We start from the raw sequence: 6,000 nt of genomic DNA, 5'->3' as shown, positions 1-6,000 counted from the left end.
GCTCATTTCTGTAATTTTGTGTAAGACAGAGTCGTAACTAATATCGACACATACATACATACATACATACATACATACATACATACACACATACACACATACACACACCTACCTACCTGTTACATACATACATACATACATACATACATACATACATACATACACACATACATACGTACGTACCTACATATACATACATACATACGTGTGTGTGTGTGTGTGTGAGAGAGAGAGAGAGAGAGAGAGAGAGAGAGAGAGAGAGAGAGAGAGAAAGAACCGCCTGAATGGTAGGAGTAGAGTAGACCGTGTAGATGTGTCCAAATGAGAATCTATGCTGTTTGGAATCCAGTGATAAGAGTAATATTTTATCAACATCAACAAAAACAAATGTTATATCTAAGGGTCACGTGACATGATAGGCACCAATTGTCCTGTTACAAATTTTTTCCAGATGACAAAGTCGTAAAGTACAATACAAATAGGATTAAATTCAACATAAAAATGTCTTCTTCCTGGAGAAGGAGTGCCGCACTTAAAACAAATTTCCAGAAACAAAGGTCACACAAATAGAAAGCATTAGGCCTAAGCTACTTGTTATAATTAGCCCTGACTGTGGTTTAATTGATTCTTTATTTCTTTAAGCACATATTCAATTTATTAGCGTTTATTATTTCTCTCCAGTCAACTTCACATCCTTTCCATTCCACTTGACCTACATTCAGTATAATTAGCCTAATTTTCCTGGCTGTATCAGCCGTACCAGACACCGCGCAGTGGGGGTTAGTATTTAGCACGTTCTCGTGCCTTTCACGTAACAACTCTAGACCTATAAATCTGTCCCCCATAACGATTTTTACTTTCTAATAGTCGTTGCAATCCCCATAACCATTTTTATTTTCCAATGGTCGTTATAATAAAACGTTATAATAACAATCGTTTGGGAACAGAATCATCGGTCTTGTACACCCCCCAGCTTTAAAACGTGACTGATATATAATTTTAAAAAAGACGATTTTAGATCTCTCCAGCTTAAATGTTATTTGAACCAGGTGCCACTTTTCTGGTGGCGTTCACCGCGTTAGGTCGAACCCTTTTGATTCGTTGTTTTTAATGTTTTTATTGTTATTATTATTATTATTATTATTATTGAATTAGACTTTCTAACTATGTCTCAGCTGTCTTCAACCGAAAAATGATTTGTCATGTCGTAATAGATTAAAACTATATATTACCAAACACTCTTCTTTATCGTGAAGGAAATTTTCAACAGTTCTCTCTCTCTCTCTCTCTCTCTCTCTCTCTCTCTCTCTCTCTCTCTCATATACAGATTGTAGTATTTCTATACCGTGAGCATTTAAGTGTACACTTACTTTTGTGATGGAAGATTTGTAGAGTGCCAAATTGTAGTCTTCCTAATATCCTCCATCGTTTTATATTGATATTTTTAATGGGATTTTGTGGTATTTACCACCAAAAAAACCCCTAAATAATGATTCAGAATGTTAACTTGTTATCGCATTCGTTACGTCAATAACATTTGCAGTGTAATACGGTATGAAAAATGTACAATGTTGACACCATCAATCATCATTTCTTTCATACATTTAGTTTATCTAAAATAATTTTGAATTTCCATCGTCTTTACAAATGTAGGTAGGTTGTGTGTGACTTTTAGAAGCCCTAACTAACATAAAGGCACTGAAAATGTTGGTATTAACCTACGAAAAGCAATAGTGACATCTATTTTCTGAGTAAAATGGTGTGTATCCTTATATAATATCCCAGATAATTAATTGCTTCTTTAATAATAATAATAATAATGATAATAATAATAATAATTATGATAATAATAATAATAATAATAATAATAATAATAATAATAATAATAATAATAATAGTGAAAATAATAATATATCTTCGTTGCCTCTGGAACACATGCCCTTCACTGCAGCTTTCCATTTTTTATGGTCTTCAGCTCCCTTTAAGACATCCAGATGGTTTTAAAGTTCAGTGTCATAGCTGGTCGTATACTTGTGCTTTTGCTTTGAGGATTTCAGTCCAAGACATGGTGAGCGATACTCTACTAGTTTATCCGCAGGGTATGTCCAATCCATCTCCACTTACACTTCAAGGTGTCGAACATGGATTTTCTGTTGTGTACTCGACCATAACCTTTGTATAGGGATTCGGTCTGGCGATCTAACGCTCATGATTTGTGGAAGATGAGTATATTGACGAAGATCGGCTCCTTATGTTCCAAGTTATGTGTGTGTCCTCAGGTATCTGCCCCATAGAGCAGCTCTGATGTGACGTTGAAGTTGTACACTCCACGCTTTGTTCTCAGGTGGATGTAATCATTCCTCAAGACTTTTATAGAGTGCTAAAGGCATAATGTGCCTTGTAAATCCTGGCCATGGGGTCTTCATCTTTTCCTCCTGAATTGCTCACACTGCTGCCAAGGCATGTGAACATAACATCCTCGATCGCCTGTCACTCTAGAAGAATAGGTGCTTCCTGGTTTGTACAGACTCGCTGACATAGTCTGCATTGATCTTCAGACCGGTAGTTCGGGATACGATGTTTGCTGGAGTATGTGTGACGTTAGTCAAAATCATCTCCAAAGTCCAGATCTTCCAGTTTTTTTTTTTAGTCAAAGTCCACTGTCTTTTTGGTAGTGGGTCCATTGCCATCTTCATTATCCAATCTATCACTAGTGAGAAGATCATCAGTCACAACAGGCAGCCTTGCTTGACACCAGTGTCAACAGCCAAATATAAAAAGTGAATTGTGTGTACACGATATGGCTGGTTGTATCTTTGTAGAGGCGCTTGATAATCCTGACAATCTATTCTGGGATGCGCAGTACTGTAGGATATTCCAAATATTTCCTCTATCCACTCTGTTAAATGCTTTCCAGAAGTCTACAAATTTACATACATGGATGACCGCTATTCTACTGTTTGATGATGATGTTGTTGTTGTTGTTGTAGGGTTTAACGCCATTTTTCAGCACACGATAGACTATACATGGCGGCCAGTATTAATGGTGGAGGAAGAACCCGGGAAAACCCAGGAAAGAACCACCGACCCACGAGAAGCTACTGGTAAGCTTTCTCACATACCCACATTGGCTGAATCCGAGAGTCGAACGCACGTAGACAGAGGTGAGATGCCAGTGATCCGTAACGGAGAGCGCTTTAGACCACTCGGCCACTCGGGGCCTCTCTATTTGATGATAACGCGACGTGTTAGTATCTAGCTGTAAACTAATCCCACCCCCGTCCCCCTGGTCAGGAATCCAGCTTATTCCTCTCTGATTCAGGAATCTACTGCAAACCTGGTCCTCTCCAAAATCAGCCTTGTGAGAATCTTCCTCGGTAGGGATAGAATTTTAATATATCTCCAGTTCTGGTAGTCGCTTATGTCTCATTTCTTGGAAATCATTATAATGAAGCCCTGCCTCCACTATTTTGGCACCTCTTCTTTATCCCATATTTCCAGTAGAATAAAAGTCCCTACAAAAAAAATACAAGCAGTGTATGAGTAATGATATCATTGAACGAATTACTTAATTGAAACATGTATGCTCTCATCCGACCGTGATTGAACTTAAGTGTGTGTATCCCTATGAAGTCTTCTTAGTCAAGCCCCATTTTGTAATGTACTAAGGCGGTGTATCTAGTAAGATTATTGTAGTTGTGGGCAGTTGGAATAAGTACTGGGTCACAAGAAATATGGCCAGTGGAAGAGACGTGTTCGCTATTTTACAAAAAGATAGATTGGACATTATTGGAGTTAGCGGAGGATCGAACAGAGGCCAGGCTTCTGAAGTTACCTATACATTCATCAACTTGAAGCACTATGATATTACCTATACATTCATCAACTTGAAGCACTATGATGTTACCTATACATTCATCAACTTGAAGCACTATGATGTTGCCTATACATTCATCAACTTACGCACTATGATGTTACTTATACATTCATCAACTTGAAGCACTATGATGTTGCCTATACATTCATCAACTTACGCACTATGATATTGCCTATACGTTCATCAACTTGAAGCACTATGATGTTACCTGTACGTTCATCAACTTGAAGCACTATGATGTTGCCTATACGTTCATCAACATGAAGCACTATGATGTTGCCTATACGTTCATCAACTTGAAGCACTATGATATTGCCTATACGTTCATCAACTTGAAGCACTATGATGTTACCTGTATATTCATCAACTTGAAGCACTATGATGTTGCCTATACGTTCATCAACTTGAAGCACTATGATGTTGCCTATACGTTCATCAACATGAAGCACTATGATGTTGCCTATACGTTCATCAACTTGAAGCACTATGAAGTTACCTATACGTTCATCAACTTGAAGCACTATGATGTTACATATACGTTCATCAACTTGAAGCACTATGATGTTGCCTATACGTTCATCAACTTGAAGCACTATGATGTTACCTATACGTTCATCAACTTGAAGCACTATGATGTTACCTGTATATTCATCAACTTGAAGCACTATGATGTTGCCTATAGGTTCATCAACTTGAAGCACTATGATGTTGCCTATACGTTCATCAACTTAAAGCACTATGATGTTACCTATACATTCATCAACTTACGCACTATGATGTTACTTATACATTCATCAACTTGAAGCACTATGATGTTGCCTATACATTCATCAACTTACGCACTATGATATTGCCTATACGTTCATCAACTTGAAGCACTATGATGTTACCTGTATATTCATCAACTTGAAGCACTATGATGTTGCCTATACGTTCATCAACATGAAGCACTATGATGTTGCCTATACGTTCATCAACTTGAAGCACTATGATGTTGCCTATACGTTCATCAACATGAAGCACTATGATGTTGCCTATACGTTCATCAACTTGAAGCACTATGATGTTACCTATACGTTCATCAACTTGAAGCACTATGATGTTACCTATACATTCATCAACTTACGCACTATGATATTGCCTATACGTTCATCAACATGAAGCACTATGATGTTGCCTATACGTTCATCAACTTGAAGCACTATGATGTTACCTATACGTTCATCAACTTGAAGCACTATGATGTTACATATACGTTCATCAACTTGAAGCACTATGATGTTGCCTATACGTTCATCAACTTGAAGCACTATGATGTTACCTATACGTTCATCAACTTGAAGCACTATGATGTTACCTGTATATTCATCAACTTGAAGCACTATGATGTTGCCTATAGGTTCATCAACTTGAAGCACTATGATGTTGCCTATACGTTCATCAACTTAAAGCACTATGATGTTACTTATACATTCATCAACTTGAAGCACTATGATGTTGCCTATACATTCATCAACTTACGCACTATGATATTGCCTATACGTTCATCAACTTGAAGCACTATGATGTTACCTGTATATTCATCAACTTGAAGCACTATGATGTTGCCTATACGTTCATCAACTTGAAGCACTATGATGTTGCCTATACGTTCATCAACATGAAGCACTATGATGTTGCCTATACGTTCATCAACTTGAAGCACTATGATGTTACCTATACGTTCATCAACTTGAAGCACTATGATGTTGCCTATACGTTCATCAACTTGAAGCACTATGATGTTACCTATACGTTCATCAACTTGAAGCACTATGATGTTACCTGTATATTCATCAACTTGAAGTACTATGATGTTGCCTATACGTTCATCAACTTGAAGCACTATGATGTTGCCTATACGTTCATCAACTTAAAGCACTATGATGTTACATATACGTTCATCAGCTTGAAGCACTATGATGTTGCATATACGTTCATCAACTTGAAGCACTATGATGTTGCCTATAAGTTCATCAACTTGAAGCACTATGATGTTACCTATACGTTCATCAACTTGAAGCACTATGATGTTACCTATACATTCATCAACTTACGCACTATGATGTTACTTATACATTCAT

This window comes from Sinohyriopsis cumingii, chromosome 19 (assembly GCF_028554795.1).
Source record: "Sinohyriopsis cumingii isolate HCF-2022 chromosome 19, ASM2855479v2, whole genome shotgun sequence".
NCBI classification, from domain to species: Eukaryota; Metazoa; Mollusca; class Bivalvia; order Unionida; family Unionidae; genus Sinohyriopsis; species Sinohyriopsis cumingii.
This window is presented reverse-complemented; position numbering follows the sequence as displayed.